This window comes from Crassostrea angulata, chromosome 8, assembly GCF_025612915.1.
Source record: "Crassostrea angulata isolate pt1a10 chromosome 8, ASM2561291v2, whole genome shotgun sequence".
NCBI lineage: Eukaryota > Metazoa > Mollusca > Bivalvia > Ostreida > Ostreidae > Magallana > Magallana angulata.
This window is the reverse complement of record NC_069118.1, coordinates 27250105-27261809: the sequence shown is the minus strand read 5'-3', so window position 1 is coordinate 27261809 and position 11705 is coordinate 27250105. Positions and strand designations below refer to the sequence as shown.

The 11705-nt window shown below is 32.0% G+C and overlaps 1 pseudogene; it reads right to left on the bottom strand.

Moving 5' to 3' along the window:
* Positions 1-306: 306 nt before the first annotated feature.
* On the bottom strand, positions 307-6959 carry LOC128157738 (E3 ubiquitin-protein ligase Midline-1-like; annotated as a pseudogene).
* Positions 6960-11705: the final 4746 nt, after the last annotated feature.

Below are 11705 nucleotides of genomic sequence, written 5' to 3'. Positions count from 1 at the left end.
CTTACCGGGTCTCCATCCATCTAATCTGATCAACTCTTCTGTCTTTCCATTCTTTACTTTGTTCACTGTCCTTGTTGCCCCATTAGAGTACAGTAGATTTCCATTACTGTCCACAGATACATCGTTTGAAAATTCTCCCGATATTTTCGTGAATGTATTGAGACGTAAACCTTCAATGTTGTAGCAATTGATATCATTGGTCTCTCCACTCGTCCATAAATTTCCATTATTCAAACAGATAACACTTCGTAGTTTTTTATATTGCGTCTTTATTGTAGCAACAACCTATGGCGCATCAAGTAGTTTTTTAGCTCACCTGAGCTGAAAGCTCAAGTGAGCTATTCTGATCACATTTTGTCCGTCGTCCGTCTGTCCGTCTGTCTGTCCGTCCGTCCGTCCGTCTGTAAACTTTTTACATTTTGAACTTCTTCTCTAAAACCGCTTATCCAATTTCAACCAAATTTGGCACAAAGCATCCTTATGGGATGGCGAATATAAATTGCAGAAATAAAAGTACGATCTGTATTCAAAGCGGAGAAAACCTTGAAACTGTAGAAAAAGGGGGGTGCATTTTTAAAAATCTTCTTCTCAAGAACTACCGAGGCAAATTCAACGTAGTTTAGCATAAATTATCCTTATGGGAAGGAAAATATAAATTGCAAAAATTAAGGTCTAATTCAGTTTCAAATCTGAGTTATTACGAAAATAATGATAAAGGAAAGGCGTGTTTCAGCTTCGGTTCGGTTCGGCATCCGGTAAAATGGGTAGGCAAGACTTGGCCTGGTCAAAACAAAAGATTGGCAGTTATTAATCTGCCAATCTCATTAAAATTTCAGGATATTTGATGGACCAGTTATATTTGTATTCGCTGTAAATATTGCCGCAAAATAATGCGTATTTGGAATTGACGATTGCCGATCTACCCCGGCTTTTATTTTGCCACGGCCCGGGTTTGCATACCCATTTTACCAAGACTCGTATTCCATACTTCTTAAACGAGGTTCTTTGTTTAAAGCAGCCATGACATTATACGAAAAAGGGTCGATCTGACTATGATGAATTTGCTTGTTTATGCAACAGTTCGTGTATGAAGGGAAATTTTTGAAACATGCAAAATATATTGGTGCCGATTTTGTGAAGTAAATTGAGGCTAAATATTTCAATGCGTTGACAGATTTCACACATGACGTTGGTGTTAGCTAGGACTGATTTTCGTTTCGTATGCATTATTTATGCTTTGTAATTTAACCTGGGAACTCTCGTATTTCGTGATTTTTACGTATCAATTCAAACAGAGACTTCGGTAGATCAAACAGTTAACTCTTTACCTGCGCAAATTAAGCAAAATCTGATGTATCAAAAAAGTACTGAAATACAATTCATTCTATCGGTAATTCGGCATTATCTTTTGCGTAATGGTAGATTAATGCAATAGGTTTTGTTGAGATCGATGCTCGGCATTTTCTCGAGTTTATTCAGTTTAAATAGAGTTTGATATCGCTGAAGGAAATATGTAGGTATATATACATGTGTATATATGACTCATTTCGAAAAAATAAATTGTGTTCTTTATTTGTTATAGTGCATGCATGTTTCTTGTGTTTAATTGTTTACAATTTCTATTTACTAACCATATTTGAGTGTTAAGCTTCGAATTATAAGCAATTAAGATACAGAGATTTGCTCACAATTCTATGTTTGTACACAGATCTTAAAAACTAAAGATTAAAAAAGTAAAAAATTTGTCAATATTTATTTAGAAAATTTTCAAAGTCTGTTCTTCCAGAAACCAATTTTAACAACTTATTGTATTGTAAACTTAACCTTTTTTCGTCATTATTACTCCTACTGTACATGTGATCCTTGACTGTGTTTGTGTACATTTGTATAAACTGATTTTGAACCTTAAATACCAATGAACTGGTCTTGAGTGAATAAAAGAATTGAAAATCTTAGGCCATTCTTTTTTTCCATTTTTAATGGTGAATAGGAAATACCAAGTTAAAAATCTTAAGCTGAATGTAATAAAGTCATGTCAACAAAATATGACTCAAACCTAGGGAAACTGTGAGCTCTGTATCTTGCTTATAATTCTACGATTGACGCTGAAATTTTGGTTGAACATTAGAAATTCTATATGAATTAGAGTATGTTAAATACTTGTACAAAAAAAATAAAAGAATGATATTCTGTATATACCTACTCTCTGGGGTCCCCTCATTATACAATAAATAATGTGAAATCTACATCAATTTTGATAGTTTTTCAGACACGAGTAAATATAAACGACATCTTTAAAACAGTTTCCATAGTTTTGACACATTTCTGTTATGGGGATAAAATAATTATCGCTATTCCTAAGAAAATATCACAGCGGAAAATTATCCTGGTTTGTACGCGAGGTAAATAACAGTCATTTAATTATAATGGAAAACAAATTAAATTTTTGAATGTTTTAATTTGAGGAATTGAGCACATTGAGGTACAATTTTCTTCTTCACATTTATACATGAAGGATTTTTTAAATAAAATACAATAACAATAACTATTATATATATTTTTTAAATACAATAACAAGTAAGTAGTTGATGAAACAAATGTACCTATATGCTCTCATATATTTCGATCGCTTTACAAAGTGTGTGTGTGTGTGGGGGGGGGGGGGCAGAACGAAAATATAGGGAATTGGAAGTTAACAACTTAACAGTGTACCCCTACCAAATGTTTAGTTTTATATCTTGCGTAGGATTTTCTTATTCTGGTAAAAAATAGTATTTCATGAAGGTACAATGTCAAAGATTACGTGTATGCAAAAATAATTGTAAAATTCGAATACTTGACAATATTTATTTTTTGTTATTCTACCGAGGGACCATATGGCACAATATCTTTTGAACGCCAATTGTTGCTCAGGTGAGCGATGTGGCCCCATGGGCCTCTTGTTTGGTTTCTTAAGTGGCAAGACATATTCTACTGTAGTAGTAGTTGATGGAGTGATCTCCCCAAAGAATTTGTACAGATTCTTTTGTTCTGTTGGTTTTGGAATGAATAATGGCAGTGACAATTGAATCTTTGGTGGAAGCTTGCTAAATTCAGAATTTTTACAGCTGTGCTTAATGATCGCCGATACTTGTGTTGATTCTTTGATCTCTTCAATGACCAGTAATGTTTGTTTTATATGGGACTGTATCTGCCTGATTTCATCCAACTGTTTCTGTTGAATATCTCTATGTTTTAATTTCATCTCGCAGATTTGAGTTTTCATTTTGTTGATAACGATGTCAATTTGTTTGTGCCATTCCGCTCCATGTTCCGAAATTGCTGTTGTAAGTTTCTCATAACCTCCATTCAGGTTAGCAATCTGATTTTCTAAATCAACCACAACTTCTTCGTACATCGGAGAAATAATATTTTCTAAATCTTTTGCATCGTTTTCAATCTTCTGTTTCTTTGACTTGCAAACGTTGAAACCTCTACTAATTTATGCGATCTGTGTTTATCAGTAAGACCACACAAAGAACAAACTAAAATGTCGCAATCCTCGCACTGAAATTTGCAGCTTTTGTGTTGATGGGTTCCACATTTTGGGTAAATCCATGTTGATCTTCGTCCATGGAAAGGCACAATTGTATGTTTATGATATCCATCTGAAATGTGTTCACCTATACATGGCTTGCAGAGGTTGACATGGCAAAAGTCACAGTAGCTCTGAGCTGTGGCGGTTTCACAAAAGTCACATCGATGCACATCCTGGGCACTGGTCTCAGGATCCATAGAGATAGAAAATCTACAAGTACATATTGATTCATTTATGATTATTCGAAAACACAAATCTTGCTTTGATGTTGGGTACCTCGAACGCTAATTTATGAATATAAGATTTATAACATATTGTGAAGAATGATTGATATGTGCGGTCATGATATTCAATTTGTTCATTGTCCTGAAAGAAATCTGAGGAATTTAGTAAAATATGAGAATTCTTCTGAAACGTATATGAAAAGTGTAAAGGTCTTAGAGTTACTTGGACTGTCATCTCTGGAGGGAAAATCTGATATATATGTATCACAGTATCCTTTAGTGTGTAGTTTAGAGGTTTGTAACTTCGTCATTTGACAAAAAAATATGTTTTCGTCTGATATTTTGATTCTCAGGATGGGGCTATGCATATGATACATTGGAAAATTAAATGCAAAAGATTTCACCACAGGACAATAAGCCTTAGGGAGCATAATCGTAGGATTGTCCTCGCAACGGGGAAACACTTTTTTTTGCTCTTTTTGGAAAGTGTGGATTGGTTCATTCTACGGGTAAATGAAAGCACACGAACCAGTACTCTCCGAGGAAGTTTTAAGGAGATACAGGGCACTGATCTAATTACTATCATTGCTATTTTGGTATGTTGTGCTAAATCTATCATGACGTTATAATTGATTTGATTGTATGATGTAATTTATTCATTTTGAAGTCAAAGATGATTCGATAGATCTTTTCCCGGTACTTTACGGCTTTTAAGAAGTCATTTTCACAACATGAGTTGGGTAAAAATTTAACACTTTCAATTTTATAAATATTAATGTACAAAATCATAAGCGGTTAATATAATCTATACTATTATATTAAAATAATAGACTCAAATTTTTGGGCTTTAATACCAAGAAATCGGAAGAGTACTGTCATTAGTTTTATATATTTTTAATATTATTGGCACTTGAAGATTACCAATTTGTTTATCTTTTTTCTTAATATTAATAATCAACGAAAATTCCTTTAAAAAATCCGGAAATCATATGGATTTTTCGGATTTTACAATCTTGCACAAGCGCATTACATTTATGCTAAATCACGGGATGCTCTTTAGTTTTTGTTTCCACAATATCACATTTGCATGGATAAACTCAGAAACAAGATTACAAATACGTGTAAATTTTCATTGAAAATTTATCATTTATTATATTCTGTTCATTAAACGAAATATGAGAGATAACTCTCACTCAGTGCAATCCCGATATTTCAAAATGTCAACTCGAAGCGAGTGAAAAACGTTGCTGGAGAAAGTGTTGAATTCTTCAATAATATGAATTAAATTTTTAGATGAATGGTTTTTACAGTCTAAAATTGGTTTATTATGAATAATTTGACTGGTTTTTTCAAAATGCAGCTTTATTAATTTTCTCCAAAATCGTTTCGGAGCGATTCTGCAATTTTTTGCTACTTTAAGGGTATATGGCAGGCATTATAAGTGTGATATAGGCCTGTCCCGAGACACAGTTAGATTATTCTATCTAAGCATAGTGAAGTGAAATTAATAGCATTAGTGTAGGCTTAAAGCATTATTATGTAAATGGCAACAATACGGTGTGTCGATGTATCTATTTCGTAAACATTGGTAAATGTCCGATATCATATATAATATCAACCCGTGCACGCACGGGTCAAAATCTAGTTATATAAATGTTTTCTGATTATTATTCCGTTCATGTTAGTTAAGGTCAGGATCTAGTAAATGATTTAATATAGAATTTCAAGAAATTTTTTAATTTCTACATATACTACGTGAAAAAGATTTAACAAATCAATTATGACGTCATAATGGTTTTAGGACCAAAACGACTGTTTGGAATCATTTTCTAGTAAAGTAATTGATAAATTTAAATGTATTACTTTTTTGATGGTTCAAAACAGAAATTGTTACAAAAATCATAATTCCAGAACTAGGGATAGGAGTGATGCCTATTGTAGTATCTTTCTTGAATGCCAAGAAAGTGGCCATGAATATTTTATACGTTGTGAAGCAAATGTTAAGGTTGATACTTGAAATTTAAAAAAAAATCATTAAGATTTCATTATGTTCAAATTTAGAAACAAAAATTACAAATTTGAGTGCTGATTTTAGCAATATTTTGATAATATTATAATATTGCTACGTAGAAAAGCCAATGATGTCAATAATTTTGAAATTTGTTTCCGTTCTTAAAATTAATGAATATAATTTGCAAATAAATTACATTAAATGAAACAATTATTGCAGAAAATTGAAATTATCATAATACCAGAAAAGTGGGATAATTCCTATCAAAATATCTCCCTTGCAATGTACGAAAGTAGTCATGGAAACGATATATGCTGTAAAGGACATCTAATAGTTAATGTGTTTAAAAAAAGCAAAAAAATTCTTTGTCAAATAATTTCACACTGCAACGCCCTGTTCCCCTTTAAAGAGGAAAAACTACATACAATTGTTTAGACTTGAGCACGTCTCTATGTTGTTTTACTGTTTTTATATTCATTGCAAATTTTACAGTGTTTCAGAAATTTTAATATCTGCTCTTGATCTGCATTCCTTCAATGTAATCAAAGATATGTTTGACATCATTCATAGGCACTAAGAGAAAGCTATTTAACAAAGAGACTTGAGCAAGCCTAACCATCGTTCTACTTTGAACAAACAAAACAACTGGTAATGAAATGAAATGGGGGTGGGAAATCTAAAAGACAGTTTATCGTTAAAATTAAAGAGCAAGCTAAATGTATTTTGTGCAAACACACACTTCCGGCATTTCCTTTAACTAAATCAAATAAAATTTCTGTGAGATAATGAAAGTATGTCATGTTAAACGTTGCATTTATATTAGATCTTTTTCATTTGTATTGTGGAAATTTACACAATGCTGTCCAATTTCGTGTTATCACGAAGCCAAGCCTATGTAACCGCACATTTGTTATCAGTTTTTGGTTATGCAGTCAAAATCAAAATGTTTATAGGCCTAATGTTATTGAGTTAATCCGATACTCTCGTGATCAGAGATCGAACCCAGTCTCGAATTACCGTTACGTGTTGATTCAAATGATTAACACTCCTAAAAAATAATATTTATGGAAAAACGAGAAAAAGAACATACCGTGTTGTACTGTGTAAATAGAGGATATTAAATATCAGTCAACTAGATGATCATGACCCCTTGTGGAATGTGGTCACATGATGAAAATAATACTTTTAAAAATTTAGAGTTATTTCCCGCTTCATCTACTACTTCACTGTGAAACAATGTTTTTTACAGTACATTTTGTTCAGAATTTCAGCATGATTTGGACTCTAGCTATTTTAAGCTGTTCATTCGAAAGCATATTAATTTTAAAATTACTTTCTACAATATTAAAAAAAGCAACAATAAATAAAAACAAATAAAGAAAGCAATAACAAAAATGCATAAAAAAGAGAATCTTTTGAAGGAAACGTATGGAACTCTGTATACGACACTCAGCTGTCAGCTTCCAACCTGTTGACTGCTTACTGCCAACTGCTTACTTATTACTGCCGAAATACTTTTGCGCATGTCTTAAAAAATTTATACAGTGTGAGCACTCAGGGTATCAGATATTAAGCCATTTGACAAGCAACATGCCTTCATTTGGTTTAAGATCTAAAAAGCTGGGAACAGCTTTAAAGAAATAATACAAAAATGTATATGTACAACGATATGTCAACTAGATTATCTACATATATCACATAAAATCACATATAATATGTTTCTTTGTTCCATATTTAGAACCGGTTTAAGAGGTTAATTGTACCATTTATGTTATTGTTAATTAAATGTCATTTTTAATAAATAAATAGGAAATATAAATCAATTACAGATCTATTATATCAGTATTCACGGGTACAATGTATATGAAAATTACTAAATTGTAGTGCCTTATCACATGGACATTGTTGGGCATGAAGTGGCTCTTGAAGACAGGGGTAAAATAGCTAAATTTGAAATAGTAACCTAGGGACCTAGTAGAAAAAATTCAGAATGTGCAGGTAGATATGCCGCACAGCAAATCATGCAAAAACTGAGTAATAGTTCAGGTATACAAATATCACTGCAAAAATGCGCATTTTCCATTAAAAGTTAATGCATTAGGCATATATTACTTAATTTAAAAGTTATAGCACAAGATTACTGTAAAAATATTCGAGAGCTGCTTTTTCAGTCATTTTAAATCAACCTTTTTTCTGTACAATATTTTAAGGAAAAATTACATTTTCATTGATAAACTGCAGAGATTGATTACTTGTACTAGCACTATGTTGTAGGGATTGAGCACATCTACTTGCACATTCTGCATCATTTTCAAAAATTCACATTTTCAGTGTCTTTCTCTTACGCTACGAATCGATTTTGTATTTATAGTCTAATAAATTTAAATGACGTGTTGTTTGGGCGCAAGCGGCGTTTGTATAATTAAAAGAAATGAATATCCCATAGGTTCAATCGAACAATTGCACAAAAATATATAAATATAAGTATTATGGAATCATTCTGAGGTGATAATATTATGAGGTGATAATTTCGGTCGGAGCGTGATTAAATCTATCGAACAGCCCTTTGGGCTTGTTTTGGATTTGACCACGCCCTGAACAAAATTATCACCTCATAATACTAAGTCTAAATAGAATGATTCCTTATTCTTTTATTAAAAAATTAAAAACAGAATGGTCCCGCTATACATAGAATTTAATGTTTCAGATTAAACCTATTTTAGTCCTGTTATTTCGTACTTTTGGTATTAAATATGAAAGATATATATATATATATATATATATATATATATATATATATATATATATATATATATATATATATATATATATATATATGTGTGTGTGTGTGTGTGTGTGTGTGTGTGTGTGTGTGTGTGTGTGTGTTATTTTATGTAAACTACATGTATAAGTCAGTTGATGCTGCGTTGTATAAACTTAAGTTTGTGAATTCTCTCTTCTAAGCTATTTTTTACCACAATGCTTCTTTTCAGTGTACAACTGTAACACAACAGAGATACGGAGTTAAGTAGACATTACTAAAAATATGTATTTTTTGGCAATAAACCAATTAATATATCCCAGTACAAGTTTTTACTACATTACTTTTACCTGTATACAATGATATTGGAACTCGCACAAAATAATACAATCAGACCAAGCACCATGTATCACTGTTAAAATTTCACAGATCATATTCCAAACATTTAAATAACTTTTTCCGTCAGCCATCACTACATCGTACATGTAGGTGAGCTATCTGGGTTCAGCACTTACCAGATATGATACAGGGGGTCAGTTCTCAACTGGTGAGCCACCTGAACTTGACCTTAATCTAGTGAGTAAGGTTGACTCAGTACCCACCTGGTGAGTAAGGTTGGCTGAGTTCCCATCCGGTGAATCAATAATTACCTGGAGAGCAATGTCCAACACAGTCCATGCCAATTATGTAAGCTCAGAACTCACCCACCAGGTGCGCTTTGGGGCTCAGTTCTCATAAGGTGAGCAATGTACAACATTTCTAACCTGGTGAGCTATCTATACTATTAAATTATAATAATTAATAGACTCGAATTTTTTAGCTTTAATACTGAGAAATCGGAAGAGTACTGTCTTTCGTTTTAAATATTTTAACATCATTGGGACCTGGAGATTACCAATTTGTTTTTATTTTTTCTCAATCAAGCTTCGCATTCATAATCAAAATAAATTCCTTTAAAAAATCCGGAAATCGTCTGAAATTTTCGGATTTTACAATCTTGCGCATGCGCATTACATTCACGCTAAATAACGAGATGCTTTTAGTTTATGTTTCCACAATATCACATTTGCATGGATAAACTCAAACACGATAAAACAAATACGTGTAAATTTTCATTAAAAATTTGCTATATATTCTGTTCATGAAAGTCAATACGGGAGATAACTCTAACTCAGTGCGTTTAATATGAAAAAATTCCAAGCGTTCTTAATGTCAACATGGTGTGCAGATTTGATGTTTTATTTCGTATATGCCCGACATAATATGCAATGTCAATCCGTGCACGTACGGGTCAAAGTCTAGTGTAGACTTATTTCTCATCTGGCGAGCTTTGTGGATTCATTACCCACCTTGTGAGATATAAGAACTCAGTGCTCAATTGGTAAGTATTGTGATGTCAGTTCTCACTCGATGATCTATGTGGAATCGGTTCTAAACTGGTGAGCTATGTGGACTTGGTTCCTACCTTGTGAGCTATATGGGCTTAGATCTCACCTGGTGAGCTACGTCGACTCACTTCTCAATTGGCAAGCTATATGTATGTGAACTCAATATTGACCAGGTGAGCTATGTCAAGATAGTTTTCACTTAGAGAGCTATGTTAACCCAGTATTCACCTGGTGAGCTACATGGGTTCAGTGTTTGCCCTGTAAGCTTTGTGGAGTTGGTGCTTACCTGGTGAGCTTTGTTATCTTTGTCAATGCAACAATAAAAAATATTTCTATGGTACCTTGTCTCTCTGATAAGAAAGTTCACTGATACTGGTGAAAGAAGATGGATGGATAAGGTGTGTAAAATACCCATTTACGGTCGGACAAGCTACTGAACAATGAAAATATCAATAAATCTGATATTTTTAAAAAAAATCATTTAAAACGATATATGTTTACATATAATTGATTTGTAACATATAAATATGTTCAATATTTGGAATATTATGACTCAAACAGGCGTATACGTATCAAAACCTGCCAATATAGTGTCATATTTTAGAACTTCAAGGCATTTTCTTTCATAGAGTGGATCTGTGCTCCATATTTTTCTCATAGTCTAAAAAAAGTCTAATGGAAAACAAACCGATTCAATCAACAAACACGTGTAGAGAGGACCCACTATACATTAGATATATCATTTTCTATCCAAACAATTGAACGTTTTAAAAAAAAAAATACAAGTCCGTAAATTCGCGGCTAAAGTCACACATAGCATTTTAACAGCCTACTTTCTAGTGTCTGACATGACTCAGTTGTTAGAGCATCTGACGTAAACTAACTTAATATATCAAGGGATTTTATGTTATGGGTTCGATAAAATACTTTTTTCATATCATTTGTTAAATATATTAAAAACCAAATATAGTTAGAAATTGTGCTTTTGCAAACTTGTATTATAATATATTTGAACAGATTTAATTGGGGAAAAAATAAATTAAAAATGATATTTCACGAATAAACCGAATGGACATTTGCGCTTCTTATCCCCCATCTTCTTTCTTGCTACTGTACAATGTATATATTCCAGAAATGGTTCTCTTTAATAAAAATTATTTCTTTCTTAATTCTAAGCCTATAAATTCAAATAAAAAGATTGATTTTTTTAATTACAGAAAAACTATAATACAAAATGAATTAACCTTTAAAATGGAACAAAATGTATGTATTAATCAACAAATTATTGTAGAAATGCTAAATGTCCAGTGAACCAAAGGTAGTAACGCTTTTTATAAATAAGGCACTTTTGTAAAAATAAGCACTTGAGCATTAATGCATGTATTTACTAGTTCAATACAAGTATAAGAGATCACTTCTCAAAAATATATTCTACACCCTCTTTACAATAAATTTTTAGACATTGAATTAATATTAATAAACTCCATCATGGATGTGTACAAATATACAAAACTTTAAGTTTAAACTTAAGTAAGAAAGTGTTTTTCAATACAAATCTTAAGGATGTCAGAGTGTCATCAAATTATCCATCAGATCTACCTTAAAATTTAAAATATAATAATTTAAAAAATATAATAATAATATAATATTTTTTTGTCACTATCATTAACATGTAGTAACAAAAAATTACAATATTTAGGTCTTTCCACCTTTCAGGTGAACGACCTTTTGATTTCTTTGTTTT